The 12,927-nt window shown below is 31.4% G+C and overlaps 2 long non-coding RNA genes across 2 annotated transcripts; both read left to right on the forward strand.

The window, feature by feature from the left end:
- Positions 4,109-4,493, forward strand: LOC110264490. The gene is made up of 2 exons (XR_002350670.1): positions 4,109-4,203; positions 4,362-4,493. It is a non-coding gene; the product is annotated as an uncharacterized LOC110264490 (long non-coding RNA).
- LOC107606808 lies at positions 6,544-9,957 on the forward strand. Its single transcript, XR_002351189.1, has 4 exons — positions 6,544-6,921; positions 7,405-7,590; positions 8,570-8,641; positions 9,367-9,957. It is a non-coding gene; the product is annotated as an uncharacterized LOC107606808 (long non-coding RNA).

Consider the following 12,927-nt stretch of genomic DNA (forward strand, 5'->3'; position numbering starts at 1 on the left):
TTTTTTTGTTAATATATTATTTACTTTTCAAATTTATTAGATAAGTATTTTTTTTATTTTAATATTGACGTGATCTTATTTATATTATATTTTGTTGAAACTAAAATTACTATAAAACATTTTAAAATGTTAAATTATAAAACCACACAATAAAGAGATAATATAAAATGGTCATAGTTTAAAGTTTTAGGAAATATATGAGGTGAAATATTTGATAGAGTAAATTTTTATTCTTAACTATTCTAAAATATACAAAAAGTATTTTCAGAATGATAATGCTTCTATTTTATTTCTTTAAAAATTTTGAATATGGTCTATTAATTTATAATATTTTTAATTTAATTTTTTAAATTTATTATGACAAAATAATGATATGATGAGGATTTTGTCTACTAAAATTGCAAAAATATTTTTAAAAATTAGTTTATTCATTGTACTTTATTTTGTTTTTTTTTGGGTGTTTATGTTATATTCCATACATTATTAAATTTTAATTTGATAAGTTTTTTTATCATCAAGGGCTTATTATCTAGTTACTGTAATTTAATTAAGATTTATTTTTCATTACTAAATGATGTTATGTGTATTACGGTTATTGCCATTAAATAATATTTGTAGTAGCATTTTTTTAGTTTGTACTTAAATTAGTTATTCAATAAAATTTGTCCGGTAACTCATAAAAATATATACAATGTTATTTATGTTTTTAATTTGAGAATTTTTAATTTAGTTACTCTTGACTTGTAATATTTAATATAGTATTTAGATATTTTTTAAGAAATTAGAACACATTTTGCCATGACCAAATTTTACTATCTATTAAATTTTTAATTGGATAAAGATTCTATAATAAAAAGGATCCATATAATTTGTACAATATATTAATAAATACATGAGATAAAATAAGATATATTTTTGTACTATTTTTCAATAGTTGTTGTTTTGTGTTTAAGGTAGATCTTTTCTAATTTTACTATTTAATTTTAAAAGATATATGTTGTTACCAAAATTTTATTACAAAGTTATTGTTATTATTAGTGTTATGAATGTATTGCCTATTTAAAATTTATAGTATTTGTTAATTATTTTATGTTTTTTATTGAATTCATAATTTTGTTTGATATTAGGCATTTTATATGGTAGTGTACAATATCAAACCTCTTAATTTATTCAATACAAAAAATATTTTAAATGAATATTATGCGATGAAGATAAAATATTAAAAATATAAGTAGAGTAAGTGAGTACTAACTATTCATATTTGCATGGCTTTTAGCATTGTTTGTAACTGGTTCATTATAAGAGATTGATTGAGGCATTGAATTAGTAGCAGTGATGTATGTCTCGACCTACACTTATACAAAAAAAAAAAATACAAACTTAATATGTTGTAGATTATCTTAAAAGAATTAAAAATTAGTTCTCAGAAATCAAATCAAATCGCGTAAATTAAGTTAATTAATTTTGTTAATATTCTATATTAAGATTTAATGTATAGACAAAATGACTTAAAACGACGTTATTACATGTTTTAAATATATAGGGCTGCGTTTGTTTAGAGAGACAGGACACTGAGACATGGACACTGAGACACAAAATCATGTTTGACAGAGGAGACATGGACAGAGACAGTGTGTTCAGAGATACTGAATTAGTATATTTTGTGTCCATCCTGACAGGAAGGACACGGGGACACTAACAAGGGACACAACTTATTTTTCATTATTTTTGTTAATTTTTCATAATTATATTTTTTTTATTATATTTTTTATCTCAAATTTTTTGAATGAAAAAAATGAGAATAAATTAGATTTTTATAATTTGTTCTAGTTTATCACCAAACAGAATACAAAAACACAAAAGTTTGTGTCTCTGTCCATCAATATCTTGTTCTGTCTTGTTATCAGTGTCTTATCCTGTCCTATTCTTAGAAACAAACGCAGCCTAAGGTACTAACCAGTTAGGATATCACCACATCTTTTACTTGAACAACTTCATTATAATGTGATTCCAGACCTATATTTTTAAAGAGCAATACAGATAATAAGTATAATTTGAATTTATAAGAGTAAAATTAGTTATCATGATTAAAGTTAACTTTTATGTCGCGTATAAAGGTGATATTAATTATTTTAAATTTGTTTAATTTTATTCTGAAACAGAGAATATTTTAAAAATAATATGCTTCTATTATATTTTTTTCTATTGATTTTTTTTAAAGTTTGAATATCGTCCATTAATTTGTGACATTTTTAAATTTATTTTTTTAATTTATTATGATAAATTAATAATATGATGAGTATTTTGTACACTAAATTCTAGTAACTTTTTTGTATTTTTTTGTTAAAGAGTGCTCTGTTATATGTAAATTTTTTTTAAGTTAAATAATAAGCATCAGAAATATATAAATAGTGTATATTAATTTAATTATTTTTGTTATAGAATACCAACCAATTATGTTACTATGACGTCTGTTATTTGGACCAACTCCATTATCATGAGCTTTCAATTCTAGATTTTTCAAAGAGTAGAATACAGATATTAAGCAAAAGAAAAAAAAAATGATTGCAAGAGCACAATTGAAAGTGAAGCAGATATTTAACTCTCTTGGGTAAAGTACGATTGAAGGCGCAGAAATTTTTTGTATTGAAAGTGAATCGGTATTTAAATTGAGTACGTATTAATAGTTTTTTTTATTGAAAGTGAATTAGCTTTAAACTTTGTCGTGGGTTGAAAGTGAATCAGTTTTAAATCTGTTCGTGGGTAAACCCAGTTTTTGAAAAAATAAAATAAAATAAAAAGAATTGAGTACGTAGTAACAGTTTTTTTTTTATTAAAATCAGTTTTTAAGTTCTGTCATGAGATAAAGCCAATTTTTAATAAAAAGAAAACAGGGATAAAGTAGGAAGAAAGAATTGGATACCAAACTTCCGTATCCCATTATATATTGGTATAGATTAGATTAGTATTAGCATTTCTGTTGTTGCTATTATTATTACTAGAACGCAACCTACGTTTTGGTTATTATTAAAAAGTAGCAAAATGCAAAACGCAACTTACGTTTTTGCAGGTTTTATTTTAAATATATTTTTTAAATAAAACGCAACCTGCGCTTTGTATTGTTAAAAAACAAAAAAAATAAAAAAATAAAAATGTAAAACGTAACTTACGATTTGTACTGACATTATAGCAGTGTATATATCGTATAAACATCCATTTTATTGTGTAATATCAATATTTTTTTTTATATATAAAAAAATGAGCCTAGAATTTTATGTTCCAATTTATAATCTGTTATTACTCAAATCAAGAAACTGAAGTCTCTTATAAGAAGAAGAGTTAGACAATGCAAGTTTTGGAACATTCTTAGAGAAAGAGTTTCAAAGCAAAAAAAGGTACAAAAATAAGAAGTTTTAGGCAAAATTCAGTAATAAATATTCAACCAAAAATTGCAAAATATACCATAACAGATAAACAAAATTTTAGGCTTATTATACCTTATGCCAAGTTGCAAATTAAGATTGAGAACCATAGAAGCCACCACCACCCATCTTCTTCAGTCAGTACTCAGCAGCAACTCATCTTTTCTCTCTTCTCTGAGAACCATAGAAGCCACCACCACTAATCGAGCAGTCCACCGCCACCGCATCTCGCAGCCACCGCATCCCGCAGCCACCGCGTCTTGCAGCCACAGTAGCGACGGGTTTGACCACCGCAACCACTACCACTGCAGCCCGCCGCCATCGCATTCTGCAGCCACCGCGCTTCTCAGTCCGCTCAATGGCTCACTCTGCTTCCCCTTTCAACAAAATCACCATCCAAAGGGACAACACTGTTAGTCTTCTTTCCCTCTCACTTTCCCATTCATTTTCCAAGTTTTTAGTTCTGGACTCGGAGTCTTTGTTTTATTGTGTACATCCACTTTATAAATTGTGTTCTCAATATCATCTTTCTAAGCAAATTCTAAGGTATCGAATGCAATACTACTCTGTGTATGCTATGCACCTATTCTAAGCAAATTCTAAGTTCCTAATATGCGGTATCTATTTTCAATTATTAAACATTTGATGCATACGTCGTTGACAAAGAAGATGCTCCTGGAATTGTTGTTCTTTAGAAGTGGTGGAGTGTGGATTTTGAAATCAAGAATCATGCTGTCAAGATTTCTCAGCTAGGTCCCGGATTTAAAGCTCTTATTCCAGAGTAAGATAACGGTGCTTTCATAAGATTTGCTGATCTGAATTCTTTATCCGTTATATAATATTATAATCTTCAATTGGATAATTGATGAAAATTGAAATTGCTTCCATTGTTCTTTTTCTTTTTTTTTTTTGGTAAGAAAATTGCTTCCATTGTTCCAGTCTGTATAGAGGAAAGGTTGGTCTTGATGTCGCGGAAGCCCAGCATTTGATGGATGGGCTCGATTGGCAGGGCGCTGTAAAGGATATAGAGGCCTCGGTTAACTGGCTTAAAGCAAATGGTTCAAAGAAGGTTTGTTACCGTTAATTTGTTTTGAAGATGATCCCCACCAGCCATCGTCACCCCCAGCCGCCGCCACTCTTGTGTTCACCGTCTCTGTGCTCGTCGTGAAGCCCGCCTCTGTGATCGTTGTCATCGGCAGTGACAGAGGGGGCTTTTTACTAATATTTTAAAAATATCTAGCTATTCTAAACAATATGGAACAGAAACAATAAGTATTTTGTTAATTTTACTCTATCATAAATATTTTTATTTTGTTTTTATATTAAAATAAGTATTATTTTCGAATTTTAATAATTTATTAATTAGTTTATATCTATTATACTATTATATACTACAAGTATTTATTAAAAAAAATATTAATATATATTATATAATTATGAAAAGAAAAAAATAAGTGAGTTTATAATTATTGTTAAATAAAAATATAATTAATTTAAAAATGAGTGAACTTATAATTAAAATTAAAATAATTAAATAGAAGTAAATTATTTGTTGAACGATATCAATATGTATTTTAATTTGCATATATATTAGTAACAAGCAAGTTAGCTTGGTGGTTGTGGCTACCTTTTAACTCCTTGAAGGAGGGGGTTTGAACCCTTGTTTCATTTTAAGAAAATTTTTAAATTGAAACGATTCGGTCGGACCGGTTGTTTCCGAGTTTGACCAGTTTCTACCGGTTCATTCTGGGTTAGAACCGGTACGGTCCAATTACTGGACCGGATCGATATAGGATCCAGTTCACCGATTTTTTCGGTCAAACCGACCGGTCCGGTCTGATTTTGATAACAATGGTATAGAGGAAAGGTTGGTCTTGATATCGCGGAAGCCCAACATTTGATGGATGGGCTCGATTGGCAAGGCGCTGTAAAGGATATAGAGGCCTCGGTTAACTGGCTTAAAGCAAATGGTTCAAAGAAGGTTTGTTACCGTTAATTTGTTTTGAAGATGATCCCCACCAGCCATCGTCACCCCCAGCCGCCGCCACTCTTGTGTTCACCGTCTCTGTGCTCGTCGTGAAGCCCGCCTCTGTGATCGTTGTCATCGGCAGTGACAGAGGGTGCCGTCGTTGTCCTCGTCCTCGATCCTCTTCTCCTCTATGTCACGCAAACTGTTACTCAATCCTCTTCAAGCGCATCCTTCTCCTCCGTGAATCTCTGCCCAGAGACTCGCCGTGAAATCACTGCTCGGGGCTTGGCTGTCGCAAAATAATCCTCTTTCGAGCTTACTCTGTCACCGCGGTTCCTCCTTCGCCGTGTCTCTGGTAATAATTAAGCCACTGCTTCTTCAGTTTCAATTTCTAAGATTTTGGCTTCTGAATTGGGATTCTGTTCTGAGTTGGATTGCTGCTCATATGCTTTTGAATTTAGTTTGGAGGTTAAGTTTGGATTGTTTTGGTTAGGTTTTCTGTTTCTAGATTCTCTGGATTTGGATTTGGATTTTGAGTTTTCTGAGTTTTGTTGTTGAATAAATTGAAAGGTTTTTGTTGAAATTTGCTGTAACTCTGAATTTTTTTTTTGTTGCTGATGGATTGAAATTTTCAAGTGTAAGCGTAAGATTGTGATTGTAAGTTTTCTAACTTTTATTGTTGAATAGATTGAAAGGTGGTTGTTGAAATTTGCTGTAACTCTGAATTTTTTTCGTTGCTGATGGATTGAAATTTGTAGGTGTAAGTTTGTGATTCTAAACTTTTATTGCAATGACCAATTTTTAGTTTTCTGCCTCGCTTCTTCGTTTATTGAAGTTCCTCCCAGATAGTAGCCAGTCGATACTCCGAAAGCAGAGATAAGATCTCTAACCAGTTTTGAGTGTTGGGTTACCTTTTCATGGACAATGTCTAGCTTGGAATGAACTTTAGACACAGATCATTGATTTAAATCAACAGCTTATTCTGTACCAAAGTATTCTGAGTTTAAGGATGAATTTTCTTGCTAATTATTTTGTTATAATTTAGAAGTTAGTTAAAAAAATTTTATTTTATAGAATTTTAATAATAAAATATGAATAAATTATTATGTCAAATTATAAACTTCTGAATTTTATTAATTAAGAAATCTTAAGTCTATCCGCGAACACTTCTCTCCGCCCAGCCCCAGACCTCCTCAGTCCTCACTCCTCAGACACAACCCCTCGTCCTTCAATCTCCTCCACCATCCGCCGGACAGCAGCAGCCGCGGAGGCCCTATCCCCTTTCCCTCCACCCTCCTCAACTCTCTGTCAGCCCTATCCTCTCCCGCTCCCTTCGTCATAGTCGCGCTCCCTCTCCGTCGCCCTCCACGCAGCAGCAGCCTCTGTGTCGTCCTCCACGCAGCAGTATCCCGTGTCGTCCTCCGTGCATCGCAGCGCACTCCAGCTGGCAGCCACTTCCGTGTCTTCGTCCTCTCCTTCCTGCACTCTGCCACATCATCAACATCATCAAGAATGGAGCCTTTGACTCAGGTTGGTTCTAGATTTTTTGTCTGATTTTTCCCTGTTTATATTTTTTTCTGTTCTTGATTTGATTCTGGTCCTTTCTTAATTTTTTCAGTTCTTGATTTTTGTTCTTGATTTTTGTTATGATTTTTAATTTGTTCTTAATTCTTGGTTGAGATATTTTCTGAAGTTCTCTAGTGTTTTCTTGGTTGCTGTTCTTGGTTCTTGTTTTTTGGTTATGATTTTCGACTGCTGTTTTTTTTCTGTTATATTTTTGAGCTGATTCTATTCTTGATTTTGTTCTTAAGTTTTGTCTGCATCTATTTTTCACTGCCAGTTTCTGTTCTGTTCTTGATTCTTAGACTTTTGTTATGATTTGAGTTTGTTTTATAACCTTTGTGGTTGTTTTTTAATTATTTGATTTTAACTTGTAGTTTGGTGTTCTAATTTCAATTTTGGTTTAGCGTTCTCTGTTCTTATTTTATTTGTGTGTTTTTGATATTACTGCAGTTTGATAACAGTACAAGTGACAACATTGGTGAAACAGGAAGACCGAAAAACCAAATCAAATCAATCCAATTACAATTGGTTTAGTTTGGTTTGGTTAGCCTTAAATAAAAAACCAACCGAATATTTGTTCAATGTATTGGATGGCCTTTCCTCTAACAACCGAACTATACTGCACTGTGAACACCGGTACATAATATTGCTTGTACCTGCTTTATTTATTTATTGACTTATTTCACATGCTTGCACCTCCAGCCAGGATTAGCCATACCTTTCTCTATCTTTTCTTTTCTTTTAATCATCTGCAGGATTAGCCATACCGGTCAGTGCCACGTGGCAGGTCAGTGACATGTGGCATACACAGGTCAACGCCACGTGTCACTTGACATGTAAAAAAGATTTTTATAGTCAAAATAGTCTTTGAAAGTCTAGAAATAAGTTATTTTCATCCCTCAAATTTTAAAAATTAGTCAAATTAGTCCTTATATAATTTTTTTTTATTTTTTCTTCATAATATTAAATTTGAAATATTTTTTGATACTACTAATTTTAATAGAAATGTAATTGACAAACAAAACATTAGTAATTGTATCTTTTCTTCTTAAAAAATTTTTCCAATAAAATTATCTATCTCCTTTAATTCTTCTCAAAATCTCTCTTATTCTTTTCTATTCTAAAACATTTTTCTTACATACATTTTGCTGGAATATATATATACTCAAAATTGAAATGTATGTATTTATTAACCTAAACAAAGTTATATGCTCGAAATCAAAATTTATGTATGCTAACCTAAACAAAGTTATACCACTATTTTTTTCTACTACATAGAAGAAAAGATACAATTACTAATGTTTTGTTTGTCAATTACATTTCTATTAAAATTAGTAGTATCAAAAAATATTTCAAATTTAATATTATGAAGAAAAAATAAAAAAAAATTATATAAGGACTAGTTTGACTAATTTTTAAAATTTGAGGGATGAAAATAACTTATTTCTGGACTTTCAAGGACTATTTTGACTATAAAAATCTTTTTTACATGTCAAGTGACACGTGGCGTTGACCTGGTATGCCACGTGTCACTGACCTGCCACGTGGCACTTAACGTGCCACGTCATCGCCCAACTGACAAGAGGACTAATTTGACTTATTTTTTATCTTTCAGGAACAAATTTGATTAAAAAAATCGTTCGGGGACGAAAATGAAGATCGCGTAATCTTTCGAGGACGAATTTGAGTATTAAACCGTATCTTTTTCCAATTCGTCGTGGAATAAGTTGTCTCTTAACTTTGTGATAAAGTAGGATGCTTGAACATCAAGCTTCCTTTTATGTCTTTCCTATTATAAAGCAACAAGGCTAATAATCAACCTTCTTCCAATCACACTATTTTGCTCATGCTTTATATTGAAAGACCCGTTGCTTGGTTATATAGTAATAGTACCTTTTTTTAAGTCTTGCTTCAAATCAACATCCATGTTTTATTGCTAAGGCCTCAACTAACCCACCCTAACAAACTAGGCAACCCACATTTTTTAAACTATAACCTTTTTTACTTTCTATGTATATTTGGCAATGCATTTTGTTTTCCTTAAAAAAAATAAGGAAACCAACTTTTAGTTAGCCAACTTTGTTTTAGGATTTATAATTTAGAGTCTAGGACCAAGGGTTTATGATAAGATAAATAAACAAAATTTTAAGAAGTTGGCTGATATTGACTACACAAAAATTGACTCTAATATTACTCTTTGGGGGCACTCTACTGTACAGATTAAATTTGTATAGAGAGAGTCCCTTTGTAGTTATTTTTGATTATATTATTGCTGTTCAAAATGTAGGTCCTAGTTTTTTCAAGTACTGTTTCATTCCATACGAAAAAAAAAAATTTTTGTAAACTTACATCTTTACATATAATTCACCTTACTCTTTTCTTAGTTGTTAATTTGTTTTGATTGTTATATAGAGTGGTGCAAGTATCACATGGGACATAGTGGTAGGAGGTTGGGACTTGGAATACAGTGCTGAGTTTGTCCCAAATGAAGAAGGCAGCTACACCATAGCAGTTGAGAGGGCAAGGAAAGTTGAAGCCTCAGAAGAAGCCATCCACAACACTTTCACTTCAAAGGAATCAGGCAAATTGGTGCTCTCTGTTGATAAAAGTGCCTCTAGGAAGAAAAAAGTTGCTGCTTACCGCTATTTTGTGCAGTTAAATAATTAAGCAGCAAATAATAATTATGTTAAGCTTGTGATGTTTGCTTCTCTCTTTTTTAAAACAATAATTTTTGTTAATTATGGTTTGAGCTTGTTAAAGGCTAATGAAGTTACTAAGCAGTGTATTGGTGTTATGTATAAAATTTGGAAAATGGGTGGTAGGACATGTTCAATTGGGAATTGGTATAGAAGAAAAAGCAATTAGCTTTGCTTGGTATTGAATGCGTTCATTTCATCATGATAATGAGTTTGTTGATTATACGCAGTATTGTAGTGTATTTGTTCTTACATCTCTCTGTTTCGGAGAAGTATCTGAACAATTTGGAAAGAATTATTGTTTCGGTGACAACACATGGGTTTTCAATTAAGTTGATAATCTTTTTCAATTTTTAATTATTAAATCAAACAACACAAAAGTTCTTAGTCAACATGGGTATGTGATAAACTGATAATTGTTACGGTTTTAATATCGAAATTTTTAATTGATAAATGGAACATTTTAAGCTATTAAAGTACTTATTAATAAACATTTCATTAGCAAGTGTTTGTGGGCTGAAAATTTAAATATGGAAGAACTATAGATGTATATGTAATTTGAAGTTATTTTCATGAGTATAGAATAACAGAATGCTAAAGTGGCAAAATTAAGAGCATAAATTAAATACTTTAAGTTAAAGTGCTCCTATTTGATAGATTGAATAAGAAATCATTACTAAGTTTGTTGTGCCTTGTTTTCTAATCCAAATCCAAATGGAAATGAAAAGGAGAATAATGGTGATGGGACTAGGTATAGCATATGGCATGTTCCATGCAGAAGAGTGGAGTGTCATGAGACTGAGAAATCCAAATTCCAACGAAGAGTTCACGGGTGGTAACGTGCTCCATAAGATGAAAATTCAATAGTGGAGCCACCTTCTATCCCTTTGTTGATGGTGATGTTTGCATCCTTCTAACCCTGAATTTTAGCAAGCATGATTCTCTTCTAGTTTCTACCGTATGCTTTTTTAATTTTTTATTTTTATGGTACCTCAGTCTCACTCTTATCCAAGCCATATCTATTGTATAGCGTATAGTTCGTAGAGCCTCCCACCAGAGTGCATGTTCTAGCATTTAGGTAGGTTGGTTCTTGCTCCAATTGCAAATCTGGAATTGTTGTTGTAATTTGAATTTGTGGTAGTTGTGATAAAATGCAGCTAACTGGAAGAGGTAGGAGCAGAGGAGCAGATCTAGTGGGATGGTGGATTTTGCAGCGGAGGTAGTGGTGGTTATGAAAGGAAGACAAAAAAGGAAAAGGAAAGGGAAAGGAGATGGGTATTTACAAAATTATCAACAAAAATATAATAATTAATTATTTTTGTTGAACAAAATTTATCTTATATGAATATAACTTTAGTTTTAATTTTTTATGATCAGAAATAACTATTTATTCTGTACTAAAATCAAGCATTGGACTCTTCTTTTATTTTATTTTTTTTTGCTTACCTCATATATTGTTTGTTTGCTACTTTTTCCCTCCCTCCCTTTTTTTCTCAGAAAGTACTTTTTTTTTTCTCCATATTCTTTTTCTATTTCTACATTCTCTTTTTTTCTCTTTTTTTCTCAGTTACTCTCTCCATTTTATAGAAATTTTATTGGACTCGATAATTTCTTTTTTCTTATCATTCTTACTTCAACATTATTTTAACCTTATATTATATTATTTAATTTATAATAAAAATAATAACAAAAATAATTAGTCTTAAAATTTTTGAAAGATAAATATTATCAAAAGTAAAATTGATCTTTTAAAATACTAAAAAAGTCTGTACTCCTACGTACTCTCATTCTTTATTAAATTAGTTTATACTAGAAAATTTGAAATCACATGCTTATTTTAGTCATTTTATATAATATTTTAGTCTTGTCCATGTGTATCCAAATATAATACTTGACATTACATTAGTGTCTTATCCATCGTATCCAAACACGATACACAAAACATAATTTTTAATGTCTCCGTTCTATTGTCTTTGTCTCAGTGTCCTGTTCTGTCGTGTCTCTAAAAACAAACGCTATCTTAAAATCTAGAGTTCAAACTCTAGAGGATGCATTTCAGGAAAAAATGTGATAAATATGTGAGGAGTGTGTGGGTGTGTTATGTACCTAGAATTGAGAGTTATCCAATCTTATGGGATGCCTAAAATTAAGAGTTGTCTAATCCGCTGACAACTAAAAACAACTTAAAATCTAGAGTTCAAACTCTAGAGGATGCATTTCAGGAAAAAATGTGATAAATATGTGAGGAGTGTGTGGGTGTGTTATGTACCTAGAATTGAGAGTTATCCAATCTTATGGGATGCCTAAAATTAAGAATTAAGAGTGCATGAACGCATAGCGTGTCATGAATAGTGCACGACAAGTGAAGCATAAGGTAATGCATTTTTCAAATAATATTGGGGAACAAATTTTACAAATTTTTAAACCAATCAAATTTTTTAAAATTATTTTTATTTATTTTAAAGTTTGCTTACTACAATGATTATCTTTGCATCATTACGTACCCTAACCTTTAACTTTTTTTTTGTCTTAGTCTATTTTAGGGCTGGCAATTCATACCCTACCCGCGGGTACTCAACCCGGTCTAACTCGTTCGGGTAGGGTAGGCTACCCTACCCGCTGCGGGTAGGGTAGGGTATGGTCCGGGTATGCCTGCGGGTAGGGTAGAGTACGGGTTTAGGGTGTACCCTACCCTACCCTACCCGCACCTCAAATATATAACACATATTTTATAAAAATTAAGTATATAGTGGAAGAAGTGAAAGTTGAACCTACAACCTCTCTTATGTAATGACTTACAATAAGTGAACAACCACTAAACTAGTTAGTTAATTTAGTAATTTAGAGTATTAGTTTGTTATTTTTTATGTTATTAATATGTATAAAATTTGAAATGATTGAATTTTATATTTACTTTGAAAAAATTTGATATATCTGCGGGTAGGGTAGGGTAGGGTAGGGTTTAGAACTTTAGGGTGCGGGTATGGTTAGGGTTGAGAGATTCTCAATTCGCGGGTAGGATAGAATAGAGTTTTAATAGAATTTTCAACCCGCGAGTAGGGTTAGGATAGGGTCCAAACCCTACCCTACGTACCCTACCCATTGCCAGCCCTAGTTAGTATTTAGTAGAGTCAATTAATTTTCATTTTTATGATTGCCAATCGAAAACTACATTCGTGGTCCACTGGTCCATACTTTCATTAAATGTAGAAAATGATGAGTAGGGTAACGATAAAAGAAAATAAAATATTTCTTATATTAATTTAAAATCTAGTTT

This window comes from Arachis ipaensis, chromosome B07 (genome assembly GCF_000816755.2).
Source record: "Arachis ipaensis cultivar K30076 chromosome B07, Araip1.1, whole genome shotgun sequence".
NCBI classification, from domain to species: Eukaryota; Viridiplantae; Streptophyta; class Magnoliopsida; order Fabales; family Fabaceae; genus Arachis; species Arachis ipaensis.